This window comes from Schistocerca gregaria, chromosome 2 (assembly GCF_023897955.1).
Source record: "Schistocerca gregaria isolate iqSchGreg1 chromosome 2, iqSchGreg1.2, whole genome shotgun sequence".
NCBI classification, from domain to species: Eukaryota; Metazoa; Arthropoda; class Insecta; order Orthoptera; family Acrididae; genus Schistocerca; species Schistocerca gregaria.
In genome coordinates this window covers 199,060,266-199,075,822 of record NC_064921.1, presented here as the reverse complement: position 1 = coordinate 199,075,822, position 15,557 = coordinate 199,060,266, and positions in this window count along the sequence as shown.

The window sequence follows — 15,557 nt, the reverse complement described above, 5'->3', positions numbered from 1 at the left end:
GATGACTTCGGAAGTTCACTGAGGCTTTTTGCAGATGATGCTGTGGTGTATCGAGAGGTTGCAACAGTGGAAAATTGTACTGAAATGCAGGAGGATCTGCAGCGAATTGACGCATGGTGCAGGGAATGGCAATTGAATCTCAATGTAGCGAAGTGTAATGTGATGCGAATACATAGAAAGATAGGTCCCTTATCATTTAGCTACAAAGTAGCAGGTCAGCAACTGGAAGCAGTTAATTCCATAAATTATCTGGGAGTACGCATTAGGAGTGATTTAAAATGGAATGATCATATAAAGTTGATCGTCGGTAAAGCAGATGCCAGACTGAGATTCATTGGAAGAATCCTAAGGAAATGCAATCCGACAACAAAGGAAGTAGGTTACAGTACGCTTGTTCGCCCAATGCTTGAATACTGCTCAGCAGTGTGGGATCCGCACTAGGTAGGGTTGATAGAAGAGATAGAGAAGATCCAACGGAGAGCAGCGCGCTTCGTTACAGGATCATTTAGTAATTGCGAAAGCGTTACGGAGATGATAGATAAACTCCAGTGGAAGACTCTGCAGGAGAGACGCTCAGTAGCTCGGTACCGGCTTTTGTTAAAGTTTCGAGAACATACCTTCACCGAAGAGTCAAGCAGTATATTGCTCCCTCCTACGTATATCTCGCGAAGAGACCATGAGGATAAAATCAGAGAGATTAGAGCCCACACAGAAGCATACCGACAATCCTTCTTTCCACGTACAATACGAGACTGGAATAGAAGGGAGAACCGATAGAGGTACTCAGGGTACCCTCCGCCACACACCGTCAGGTGGCTTGCGGAGTACGGATGTAGATGTAGATGTAGACAGTTCGGTCACTGTCAACTATGTTCCATCGTGCCCCCTCACTTTCCCTCGCGCCGTTACTGTCTCCTTAAGCTCTTTCTGTACTACAACCACTGTCTACTATCTTCCAGTATTTATTACTTTTCCGTCTCTTTACAGCTGCCAATATTTCCTTCTGTCTCAGCATAAAAAAGCACGAATATGTTCGCATGCCAAAATTTTGGGGAAAAGTTTTTAAAGGTACTGAGGAAGGCAGAATGAGGCAGCTGGTAACTCGCTTTTCAGTCAGATTCTTTTAAATAGCTGGTTCCCTTCTTTTCTCTGATACAAAAAGGCATGTCACCTCCATGAAAAGAACTTTGTGGGTCAGTACAATTTTGAAGTTTACTTAAGTGAAACTGAAACTACACAGAACTAATTTCGCACCGCACACCAGATTTTATGTGCACAAAAATTTTACATGTGCTTCAGAATTACGTCTTGGGGTTCCCAGAACTCTTATAATGATTACGGAGACACTTTACAGCATATTTCACCGTGCTACGTTACTTTATAAACTACTTTTTCGTTCCATATTTGATTCTACATACGTATTTCACGTTTGCAGGTAGGGTAAATTAGAACTCCTGTATTTCGGAAACATAAATATATCAAGAAAATTTCCAAGATTGTTCGACATCGGGGTCTTAGGACCGTATCGTAAAAATTACATCCAATGGCTGTGCATAGACGCCATGGAGTCTGTGGCTCGGTTTTGGTACCCAAGAACGAAGTTTTTAAGATGTTTCTCGATAAAGTATAATATTTTGAAAATGGAAAGATAATACTTCTAGATAAATGCCTAGAGAATATAACCTCAGAATCTAGGAAATTTGCTGCTGTTATTTGCTATGTAGATTTCACTTCATACCGGATTTTACGTGCGTATTTTACGCGTACAGGTAGTGTCACTTCGAACTTCTATATCTCGGAATCGGATAAAGATACCAAGAAAATGTTCAAGGTTGTTCTGGAATATTAGGAATATATCATAAAAGTTTCAACTATATGCTGTGCATAGCCTTTTGGAACTAGTGGCTCGGCATTTGTGTTTTCTAAGGAACCGATTATAAACTATCGGTGCCTCCATAAGCCTCTTAAATCCCACCGTAAACACACTGAATGCAAACAGAGCCAACCAATTTGCTTCATTTGTCTAAACAGGAGGAAGTGTGTATACGCATACTTTGACCCCGTACTGTAGGATAATGACGCTAGATGATTTTTCTGTTGGATATACGAGTGGTCCATAGCCAAAGGGCTGTTTAACACAGTTGATCCTACGTTACTATCACCAAAAGAACCCGAAGTATGAACCTCGGAAAAATCTAGTTTTTATGTGCCGCGTTTTAGTATATACTAGGTAGAGCATTCTGTTGCAACGTACTAGACAGAGCATGCTGTCGCATGCGTACCGACATGAACGAAGAAGTAGCAATAAGATTGGAAGACCAGGAACGAATAAGAGAAGGGATGCAGTCTTTCACTTCTGGTCAGTCTAAACATCGAAGAAGCAATGACGAAAATAAAAAAAAGATTCAAAACTAGGATTAAAATTCAGGGTGAAGCGATATCAGGTATAAGATTCAAGATTCGCTAATGACACTGCTGTCCAAAGAGGAAATGAAGAACAGCCGGACCTGTTGCATCTAATGAACAGTCTAATGAGTACAGAGTATAAATTGAGAGTGAACTGAAGGTAGATGAAAGTAATGAGGAGTAGCGGAAAGGAGATTAGCGATAAACTTAACATCAGAATTGATGACCACGACGTAGACGGAGTGAAGGAATTCGGCTACCACGAAAACAAAATAAATCATGACGGTTGAAGCAAGGGGACATGAAAAGCAGACTAACACAGGCAAACAAGGCAACTCTAGCGAAAATAAGCGTTCTAGTATGAAACTTGGACCTTAAGTTGGAGAAGACATTTCTGAGAAAGTGTCATGGAGCACAACATTGTATACTAATGAATTTGGACTGTGGGAAAACTGGGATAAAGGGGAATCGAAGCATTTAAGATATGGTGCTATAGAAGGGTTGAAACGTCCCCTTAGAAAAATTATACAAGACTGTGCTTAAACTGACACACAATATCTTTAGCGCAACGCAATCTGACTTCCAAAAATCCCTACGAAAGAATGGCCCTGACTAGCATTAACCTATACGTTTCACAAACCACTTACCTCACAAAAATCTTCGTTACTCAAGCTACTGCAATACAGCGAGCGCCACTACTGCCAGCTAAATAAAAGATTCAAACTACTGAAGGCACTAACTACTGATAGGCATAGTTAGCAAATGAAAGCTTTTAATAGAGAACAAACAATGTATTTACCTCACTAGTCATAATATATATAGCAGTTCATGACATCAATTCTTACAAATTTCAAAACTCCGCCATCTCTCTCCCCACGTCCACCACTGCTGGCGGCTCACCTCCAACTGCGCAACGCTACGCGCTGTTAGCATCCAGCTGCCGCTGCCCAACACTACAATGGCAGACAACAATGCAAACCAGCCACAGACTGCGCACAGCACAGCCAGTGATTTTTCATACAGAGCGCTACGTGGCGTTACCAATAAGAAAATGTAAACAGCCTACTTACATATTACCTGTCTGCATGTCAAGAGTCAGCACTGTCTTTCCGTTGGAAGGACAACACTACTTCTTCAAGACTGCATGGAAATCCACTACTTCCGTGTGCATTTTCTTTTACTACTCAGACTTTGAGAAAAACACTACAATTTTACTTTGATGAATGATCAGGACTGTTTTTATGGACTGTGAGAAAATTTTAGCTTTATACCAACATTGTATCGATAAATGTGTGCGTTTCATTTCTTTGTCATTGTAATTATGAAAAAAATTTTCAAATCAGTATTGGTCACTGCCCAACACAATTTGTAAATTTTTTTGTGGAGAGCATGGGGGCTATGTAAGTAGGCTGTTTACATTTTCTTATTGGTAACCCCACGTAGCGCTCTGTATGGAAAATCACTGGCTGTGCTGTGCGCAGTCTGTGGCTGGTTTGCATTGTTGTCTGCCATTGTAGTGTTGGGCAGCGGCAGCTGGATGCTAACAGCGCGTAGCGTTGCCCAGTTGGAGGTGAGCCGCCAGCAGTGGTGGACGTGGGTAGAGAGATGGCGGAGTTTTGAAATTTGTAAGAATTGGTGTCATGAACTGCTATATATATTATGACTAGTGAGGTAAATACATTGTTTGTTCTCTATTAAAATCTTTCATTTGCTAACTATGCCTATCAGTAGTTAGTGCCTTCAGTAGTTTGAATCTTTTATTTAGCTGGCAGTAGTGGCGCTCGCTGTATTGCAGTAGCTTGAGTAACGAAGATTTTTGTGAGGTAAGTGATTTGTGAAACGTATAGGTTAATGCTAGTCAGGGCCATTCTTTCGTAGGGAGTTTTGGAAGTCAGATTGCGTTGCGCTAAAGATATTGTGTGTCAGTTTAAGCACAGTCTTGTATAATTTTTCTAAGGACGTTTCAGGGTGTTGAAAATTAGGTGGACTAATATGATAAGGGATGAGCAAATTCTCTGCAGAATCGGTGAAGAAAGATAGATATGAAAACATTGACCAGAAGAAGGGAAAAGATGATAGGACATGTGTTAAGGGGACATCTTATGTCCTATGCCGCCAATGTTAAATAATCGAATTTTGTGGCCCATTTACTTGGAAACCTTTTTAAGTCACCAACTTACAATTTTCCATAATTATTGAATGCATTTTTCTAGATACACTGAACTAGAATTATTACTAAAATTGTATTGTGAGGCATGTTACCTTTTTTTCAAACACTCAATTTATTAATAAAAATATCCACGGGTGTACTGCCGGTCTATAGTGTCCAACGGGCACAATATTTCAGCGATCAAACATGTCGCCATCATCAGGTGAACTGACGGACTGAGCTCCTGTGAACGCGCCGGCACGGAGATCAGTACGCTATGGCTGCTCAGGGGGAACTGGGTTCGGTCGCGGCGGCGGCCGATTTAAATACCCGTGGATATTTTGATTATCAAATACGCCGGGAGAAACTCAAGAATCACATCATACACCTTTACGGGGAGGAGATGTATCGCAGCATGAAGAAATTTGAAAAGTTGCGCCACCGTAGATGTCGTTTGCTAAGTACTCTTGCCTTTCTAAAGAGATGTCGTTCCGAGAATGTTGTTCCAGATTTTGCTAAGGTTATGCATCACATCGATTCTGCAGCAGCTAAGAGAATCAAGAAACGAGCCAGCCTCGCATTGGTACGTGAGAGAGTGCAATTTACCCGCCGGAGCCTTGAGTTTATCTCACAGGAATTACTCAAATTACATTTGCAACTGGCTACTAAGTTCACTTCCTTTTCCTGGGATTGGACTGATGGTGTCACCTGGGTGTCAGCTGATTCCGCCTACAAGAAGGCTACGGGACGTCAAACAGCTAAGTTCTCACGTCTCCTTGACAAACCATCTCTGCAGGTTCCGTGCAAGACTGTCATCAATTTGAGTGGCATGGTGTTGAGTGATGATGCGGTCTCGGTTTTGCAGAAAGGTCTCAACTTCGCTCCCACCCCCAAGTTCACTCAGGTCGCAGAAATTGTTAGTGCTGTTGAACAGGTTGCAGCTCGACTTCCGCCAGAATCAGCCGAGGAAATACGTCGTGAAACTTGTTGTGCGTTGACGAAATCCAAGCCGATGAAGTCAAATATCAGCAGTAAAGAGAGGGCGGCCATTCGTGATCTGAGGGAAGGCTCTGAAATTGTTGTCTTACCGGCTGACAAAGGCAATGCTACAGTTGTTGTCTCCCATAAGGACTACACTGATAAGATGCAGAGCCTGCTAAATGACGATTCCTATCGGAAGATCAGCGTTGACCCTACAAAGAAGGTGGAGAACAAGACGAGGGTTCTTCTCAAGGACGCAGATTTACCGGAGGGTGACGCTAAGAAATTGTTACCCCAAGGTCCGGTACCGCCTAGACTATATGGACTCCCGAAAGTTCACAAAGAGGGGGTACCATTACGCCCCATTGTCAGCAACATCAGGGCACCTACATATTTGTTGGCCAAATACCTGACGGGAATATTACGTCCTTATGTGGGTAAATGCCCTCATCACATCCGTAATTCCGTGGATTTTGTTAAACGCCTTGATAGCTTCAGGGTGGATGAGTCAGATATCATGGTGAGTTTTGGCGTCGTTTCCTTGTTTACGATGGTACCCCTGCGAGAGTCGCTAGAGTTGATTGGTCAGAGGTTTGACGAGAATACCACTGAACTTTTTAGGCATGTCTTGACTTCCACGTATTTTCTTTTTAATGGAGAATACTACGAACAAACGGAAGTAGTCGCCATGGGTAGCCCACTCTCACCGGTGGTAGCGAATTTGTACATGGAGAACTTCGAGGAGGAAGCCCTGTCCTCATCCGAATGGAAGCCTACTTGCTTTTTCCGTTACGTGGACGACACGTTCGTCATCTGGCCACATGGTATGGATAAACTCCTTGACTTCCTTACACATCTAAACTCCATACACCCCAACATCAAATTCACTATGGAGACTGAAACGGAGGGTAAATTACCTTTCCTTGAAGTCTTGGTCAGGAGAAGGGCTGACGGCACCCTAGGTCATGGGGTGTATCGAAAGACAACACACACTCATCTGTATTTGCACGCAGACAGCTGCCACCACCCTTCACAGAGGAATGGGGTACTTAAAACTCTAGTACATAGGGCGCGCACTATCTCTGACACAGAGAGTCTACCCCAGGAATTGGAACATCTGAGAACTGTATTTCGAAAAAATGGGTACTCAGAGTGGCAGATCCAACGTGCTCTTCGCCCAACCACTGCATCACAACCTGTTGAGATGGATGAAGTCACGAGGGAGGAGGTAGGCACTGCATTTATTCCATACACAGGCGCACTCTCGGGGAAAATCGCCCGCATTCTGAAGAAACACCGGGTCGGAACTGTGTTTTGTCCTCCGAATAAAACTCGTGCACTGGTGGGGAGCGCCAAAGATGACCTCTGTTTGAGGAAGGCCGGCGTGTACCAGATTCCGTGTCAATGTGGCAAGTCGTATATTGGTCAGACGATGCGTACCGTCGAGGATCGAAGCCGTGAACACCAGAGGCACACTCGACTGATGTATCCCAGCAAGTCGGCGGTCGCTGAACATTGTTTGTCGGAAAATCACGCTATGGAGTATGACCGCACGAGGATTCTGGTACAGACGTCGAGATACTGGGACAGCGTTGTTAGAGAGGCCATCGAAATTCGCACCAATGACGACCTCATAAACCGTGACTGTGGCTATAATCTTAGCAAGGCTTGGGAACCAGCGATTGGGTTAATCAAGAGTAAATCGAGCAAACGCATAGTTGTGACGACCACGGCGGACAGAGCCATCACACCGACGTCATCTCAGACGCCGTCGCAATCTGTTCCACCGCGCTACCGTGGCGCGGGGCGCGGACTGCGGAGGGAGCGCGCCGCGGGCGGAGGGTATTGGAATCGGCCGCCGCCGCGACCGAACCCGTCGGGACCTCAAGAGGACGGACTGGGACCGTTTCCGTGCCCTCCTCACGAATTCTGTTCATCTTCACCCTGAGGACGACGCTCGCGACGTGGACTGGGCGGTTGATGAATTCTCCGCCGCTGTGGGGACTGCTTTGGATTCTTCCACGCCGCGCCCTCGACGATCTCCACCACCGCGGCCTGGTCTTCCGCCGGACATCCTCGATCTCATCCGTGAGCGCAATCGTCTGTTCAAGGACTGGCGGCTTACAAGGGACCCTCACCTGAAGCGGCATGTCAACTTTCTCCGCCGGACCATCAAGTCCGCCATCATTGAACATAAAAATCGTCAATGGGCGTCGCAGCTATCTTCCTTCACACCGGATGCCCACTCCTGGGACGCTGTGAGGTTTTTCACCAAACGGAAGGCCTCCGTTCCTCCTCTGGACGTTCCTGCCGGCGTCGCTTACGCACCTTTAGACAAGGCCAACGCGTTGGCCGACGTCTTTGAGGCGAACTTTCGCCCCATCGATGACCCCATCGATCTGCAGCATGTTCACCACGTGGAGGGGGCTATGGCCGCGTACTTGGCGGAAGACACTGGCGACGAGGACGATCTGCTCGTTCCCATCACTACGGCGGAAATCAAGTCCACCGTTGCTGCCTTATCGTCGACCAAGGCGCCGGGTGCTGACGACGTTCCTGTGAGGGTCCTGAAGGAATTGCCGCACATCGCTTTCGTGATACTGGCCACTATCTTCACCAGCATCATCCGGACGTCTACTTACCCAACAGCTTGGCGGCGTGCGATTGTTGTGGCTGTTCCTAAACCGGGTAAACCCCGTCAGGATCCTCGCAACTACAGGCCCATCAGCCTGCTGCCTCACCTCAGCAAAGTCTTCGAGAGGCTTCTGCTGCACCGCTTACGGGACTTCCTGGACCACCGACGCATTCTTCCGCCTGAACAGTTTGGCTTTCGGAAGGGGCATTCCACCTGCCTCCAGTTGATCCGTGTGGTGGAGGAAATTACCCTCGGCTTCAACAATAGGGAGTTCTGCGGCGCCACCTTCTTGGATGTCTCGAAGGCGTTTGATAGTGTGTGGCATTGCGGGCTGCTGTATAAACTCAAGGACTTGGGCTTCCCGAAGAAGATCGTCCATCTCCTCGCCTCGTACTTGCAGGGACGCCGCTTTCAGGTGCGGATAGGCGACGTCCTGTCCTCGACTCGGCTGATAACGGCTGGCGTTCCGCAGGGCTCTGTCCTGGGCCCCACGTTGTATTCCATCTACACGTCGGACCTAACTCGGTCTCCCCGCGTCGAGAGGGCCCTGTACGCTGATGACACCCTTCTCTACACACGTAGCCGCTGGCCAGCAGCTCTCCACCGTCGGTTGCAGGATGCATGCTCTGACCTCGAGACGTGGGCGACGAGATGGCGTGTCTCCTTTAATGCCCTCAAGAGCCAGGCCGTCATTTTCACCAGACGACACTCGCCGCAAGTCCAGCCGTTCCGCCTGTTTGACGTGGACATTGAGTGGACCGACGCCTCCACCTACCTGGGGGTCATTATGGACCGTCAACTGACGTGGCAATAGCAGGCAGCGGCTGTCCGCCTTAAAGCGCACCAACGTCTGGGGGCCTTGTACCCCCTCCTCAATGAACGTTCTGCTCTCTCTGTGCGAAACGGGCTTCTCGTCTACCGCCTCTTTATCCGCCCTGTGATGGATTACGCCAGCGCTGTCTGGGGCAACGCCGCCACTACGCACATTCATCGCCTTCAACAGCTACAGAACAAGGCCCTCCGCCGTATTTTTCACGTTCCTGCCACGTTCCCATCTCGCTTTCTCCACGAGGCAGCACAAGAGGAATACGTTCTGGCTCGTTTTCAACGACAGGCCAGACTTCTGTATCGTTCCGCTGGGGACTCTGCAAATCCTCTCATCCGGAGCCTCGGTGCCCCGTCTGATGACAGAGACCGCTATAAGCGGCCCAGTGCGATACTTACTCGCTAAGGTGCGAAGTATCGCTCTCTTCTTGTGATTCAGATTTCTCCACCGCCTGCATGCTGACATATAAATGAACGTGATGTCCCTTCTTTCATTATTTCAATCTGCTGTTAGTAGTAAATGCCTCCTTGGTACACACTACATTTCCTAAGTTGATGACACTCTGATGATGCGGACCGGCGCGACCGAACCCAGTTCCCCCTGAGCAGCCATAGCGTACGGATCTCTGTGCCGGCGTGTTCACAGGAGCTCAGTCCATCAGTTCACCTGATGATGGCGACATGTTTGATCGCCGAAATATTGTACCCGTTGGACACTATAGACCGGCAGTACACCCGTGGATATTTTGATTATCAAATACGCCGGGAGAAACTCAAGAATCACACTCAATTTATTGACAGAATTTTGTAAATATATCACCATAACAACAAAAGAATTCAGGATATTTTAATTATTCTACTTCCATATGTGTTGAATCTCACACTGGGAATGCTGTAAAAATTTCATGTCCCTACCATCAGTACTTTAGAAAACGGGTCGTTTATTGCAAAAAAATGTAGTTCATAGTATTTGAGGTTTAATACTTTTTTTATTACAAATTCTTATACAGACTAACATTTCTGCGTCTTTTATAGACTACAATTGCCCTGTCTCATGCTCTGTACCTTCTTCAGTGTCACAATAGCCCAGTGCTTGCCTCCTCCTTTTCTTTCTTGCTTCTTTTGTCATCTGCTGAGTAGCTAACTTTGCATCATGGACGCAAAGCTCATCCTTCCTCACAGTCCTTTAGTTGTGTTCTCCCCAAATCTTACTCCTGACTTCTCCAGAACCTTAAGTCTTTCATAGTTTCCACCATTAAAAGTTATTACAGCATCAGAAACTACATACTTTAGAGTCATAAGGCCAATAAATTCAATTTTAGGCACACGGCACCACACAACATTATTGAAGGACTCATCCACATTCTGGGTATTCCCGTGAAAACACTTCATTAGTAGCTCAGGATTTACCAAATCTCTGTAAATAGATTTGATTGCCTCCATTACTGCCAAAGGAAGAGAATTATGTGTAAATTCATGCAGGGTGCCAGAAAATTCAGCTTGCCTGTATTTACACCAATTGTTTGGTGGAAGTGGATACAAAGCATGACATGGCTTTTCATCGGTTGATATTCGATGAAAGAAAGTGCTCCACACAGCTCTTTTCATCTTCTCTAAATTGTCACAGTTATCTCTAAAGACGTTCCCATAATATAACTGTAATTCATCAATTACTTTGTACGTTAGTCTTCCAGCACATTTGATTGTCTTACCATCAGACAGTTTTGTGTTACCCAGCTTGGTTTTTAGGTTTATTCGAAATGCCAACTTCTGAGACATACCAGTACCCAAGATATGACTACTCAACTGTGGCAGTATGTACAGTCATGCTCAAAAGTATCCGAACGACCTGAATTGCATTTCGCCTAATTCGAATGCAACCCAAATAGCGCAGCTGTCTAGCAGGTCCTGTAATCGCCCCTTGGTACAGTCGTTTGACTATTGAAAATGGTTCCAACAAGTCACCACTAGAAAACACTGCTCTGTATCGCAATAACTCAAGATGTAAAGTAATACCAAGGTACTACAAATATCAGAGAAGATCTTATCACAGATAAGACGGTTCTTCAGGCTTGTAAGTTCACATTTATTACAATAAATGACATACATGAAATGTTACCACTCTCGTTATTACGTCAGATAGGTAATTCACGTAGTAAGATCGTCGTATTCATGATTTCCTCTTCTAAATAACATACCGTACTTATTATTTAACACAAAATGACATTAAAAATTTAACTTATTCACGAGCAGCTAGTTGAGAATATGTATGAACTTCAAATGACATGACGAACCGTCTCGTTCTGCGTATGAATTCAAACCCAGGTCATGCAACTAAACAAAGACTTCGTGACTGACGGAAACTAACAGTCATTTCTGACTAGGCACACAGAGAGTGATATACCTCGATTTTAGACAGTATCAGCTATCAAATATCAACTTAAATTACATAACGCGAATTCCTACCCAGTATCTATTGTCCTTGTTAACGAACTACGAGAGATGTTAAATATTGCTTCTTCACAAGTAACTTTCTAGAAATGCCATGAGGTAAAGCTTTGTGTTGGACTGGGATTCGAACCCAGAACCTTATTGGATTGTCATCGAAGCACAATCAACAGTGACATATCGGATATTCTCGGCAGTAGCTAGATGTTTTAACTGAAATGGCGAGACGAAACATTACTTTTTTCTTTCCCAAGACTCCAACCTGGCACCTATCGCTTTTATATTCTAGAGAAAACGAACGTTAAAAATGGGTTTGTTACATTAGAATGTGAGCATGTTTGAACTAGAAATAATATGACGAAGAGTTCAGTGCTGATTGAGAATCGAGCCCCACACATATCGTTGTTGACTGCACACAAAGAGACGTCAGCTACCGAATTTTTCTCCACCAGCAGCTCGGAATAACATCCTTGAATTTACAATGATTTCTCAAACAGTTCTGTGTCTCACTGGGACTCAAAAACGTCAGGTACCGTTAGTGTTGACAACGAATGAAAATACATTAAAAATCAAAAGTATTACCCACCAGCAAATAGGTGTTCTCATGCTAGAGCTTGATAATGCACAATGAAAGTTTTAGTGCGGGCCCAGGATCAAATTCCGTGTTAAGGGCGGTCTGAGTTGCATTCCCAGATCAGAACCAATTTTATCGACATACAGAAGCTCAAATAAAATATGGAATAAGTGTTCTGTGACCCTACATAGAGTTTGTTTCGTCACTAGAAATAAATAACTAGTATAAGAAAGGTTACTGTTGATAGAGTTTCTACGTGTCGCGACTCCTGACTTTATTGTGGTTCAACCTAACGTCTACTTGTAGAGAAGGAATAACATGTTTAACATGAATGTCACACCACAATGTCATTATACCTTCTTCATTTGGCGTCTCTCCTTATCAAAAATCATTGGCAGAAGTCTGAATCGAACCCAGACCAGACGTATATGAACCTAGCTTCAATCCAACAGACCACCAAATTCTCTTCTCTATCACTCCTTTTTCTATCATAATAATGTTGCTCCACACTGGATGAGAATTCTGACACACAAACTCCCTGTAGTGGTTTGCAGCATGTTCAGTACATTCATTTACTTGGTTGACCGAATCGCCATGAACTAGCTGCCTCGGTTACCCAGTGCATACATTCGACTCTGTTTTGTAATCACCGAAATAAAATCACGTAACTGACACTTACACAGAACTGCCAACAGTGTAGGATGCAGAAACTTAAACAGGAAGTGTTCCTTTAGACTTGAGCTAATCTATTGCGCTATCTGTTTGTTAAAAACGTCTGCAGTGCAAAAGAAAAGCTGTAACTGTGTCTCTCAGAAGTCTAGATACGGCCATACGCAGTATCTCACAGCACTGTGCAATGCGCAAGTACTGGAGGAATTGTTGTTGAGTTCTGGAAGTGTTGTAGTTATGTGTCAGCTAGTAGCGTAATGGTGAGCGTCGCGCGCTGTTGATATGACGTCGAGAGTTTGGGTACATTCACTGCTACATTTTTGTTGGTTCTTGTCCGTCTCTTCTATTAATACAAACTAGTATGGTACCAGTCTGATGAGGAGCACTCAAGAATCTATTGAAAAAGTATGTTGTAAATTACGACTTTCATGGCTGATTTACGTATCTTCAGCATTCTGTCAATAAAGCTCTGCCTGACATAAACTTTTTCTATAATTTGTTTTAAGTTGTCATTCCACTTACGTCGCTCACCGTGGTTACTCCTAGGTATGTAACAGTAGTTACGGTTTCCAGTGATTTGTGAGCAACAGTAGTGAATCTCTTCGCCTATTTATGGGCAGTACGTTATACTTATTTACGTTCAGGGTCAACTGCCAGTGTCTGCACCCGTCGTCAGCCCTCTGCAGATCTTCCTGCATCTCATTGCAGCCTTCTGGCGTTACAACCTTCCCATAGACAATAGCAACTTCCAATATTAGTCTCACGGAGGCTTCAACGTTATTTAATAGGTCATTTCAAATATACTTTTACAAACTAGAGGCACAGGTTCTTCACACCAAAATGTAGAAAAAAAAGTTCGTATTAACATATCTCCGAAAATACTTCGTTTTCGAGTTATTAATGAAAGTTTAAATTCAGCAGCTTCCAGCTACAGCACACTTGGTTCACGTATCCATGCATCTGTTTCACTTGCAGTGTACACAAACTAGTGTACAATGTGTGTACTGTGTAGTGGTACAACAGAGGTTAAAAAAGAATGGTTTTGTCATTATGTCACAAACTTGAAGCTGATATCTACCATCTTAACTAGCCCAGAAAATTGGTTTCACCGCATTTATGCCTCCATAGTTCACCATGCTCATACTTCTCCAGTGACGTCACCCTGACGTGCCCGTGCTCAGTTCCGACCGTCATAGATACTTTGATTGTGTGGAGACAGACAGCCTGTCTGCATTGTTTGCAGATGTACTAATCGATCCGATCGTAATCTAAAGTTTAAAGGAATCACATTTTATTCGTAAGTGGAGCTGTTCAAGCAATACATTCTTTTGTAGATATGAATTACTGTTGTACTGTTTATTTTTATTGTAGTGGTTTTATTCTTGTGATTTAACTTACGATCTACCTTACTTTATTCATTGTCTGTTATTTCTCTTCTTTCTTATGTTTTTCGTTGCCTTCCAAAGCGCACACACTCCGAAATCCGAGTCACATTTTTACAAACTTTGGCTATAGGCTCTTTGCACCAAAACGTGAAAACAAGTCGAGATAAACATATGTCCGAAAATCCTTCGTTTTCGAGTTATTAATGAAAGTTTACATTCAACAGCTTTCCAGCTGCAACACAACTGCTTCGCGTAACCATGCATCTGGTCTCGTCCCCGCTCACGCACGGCTACGTAACTGCGCTTATTGTTGGGCAGCATCTCATGCCCTAAATTCCTCTCGCCGATTATTATTATTCATTGTTGACATTTTCTTCCCCTTTCAATAAGATTCTGGCTAGAACAGCCAGAGACAGCGTCATGTGTGCGTGAGTTTAGTGTGTATGATTGTACGAATGTGTATGTGTGCTTTGCTTCCTTTCTGAAGAAGGCTTTGGCTGAAAATTTATGTGCCTGCCTTTTGCTCGGCGTGTGAATACCAGTCTATCCGTTTCACAGTATAATTATTCACTCATGAAGTTTGTTATAAATAATCCATTGCAGTTAAAGAGGAACAATGATGTACATAGTTATAATACCAGAAAAATATTACATTCATTTCGCCACATTAAGGTTGTAACAGTTGTAACACAAACAGGGGTTCACATTTCTGTAACCAAGAGTTCTGATCACTTACCCAATGACATAAAATGCCTGACACACAGTGAAGTAAAATTTGAAACTAAAATTAAAACGTTTATCTTTGACAATTTTTCCTATTTAGCGGAAGATTATCTATTCCTATAACGTGTAAATGGTGATGGTTAGGAATTACTCATTAATGTGTGTCTCTCTTTAACTAAAATGCGTAAAAACTAATAAAACATTGACATGGAATCATATTTACAAAAAAATTGGTGTCATTATATAATGATTCGTTCCGTATCATTACGATTTAGCATGCAAATTAACTATTGCTATATCACAAACCATGGTATAGGGTTCTATACTTTGAAAACCTCAAAATGAAATTCAAAAGTAAACTCAAGCAGACGAACACAGTAGACGTACGTTGCAGTTATGTTGTTCCTGAAACACTGACGGAGTTATTGGCGGGAAATATTCGGAGAAGAGAGGGAAATTGGCTACTTTTTGAAAGGTAGGGCTACATCTTACACACGTTAGGCCATTATTACTAAAAAGTTGCTTACATACATTTTAAAGCAAAACATCCATCTGAAGACGTCTTAAGTGTTTGAGAATATCCCCTTAATTACATTTATAGCATTCCACAATGCTGGAAGATGTTTAATAAATTATATCTTTTTTTACCCTGTAAATTGCTACTATTGGGTACACACTGAGTGACGCATCATAGGCAAAATTTCAAAGTAAGAAGATGGGTAAACTACAGTGAGACTAATGCACTGACACTAGTAAAACAAG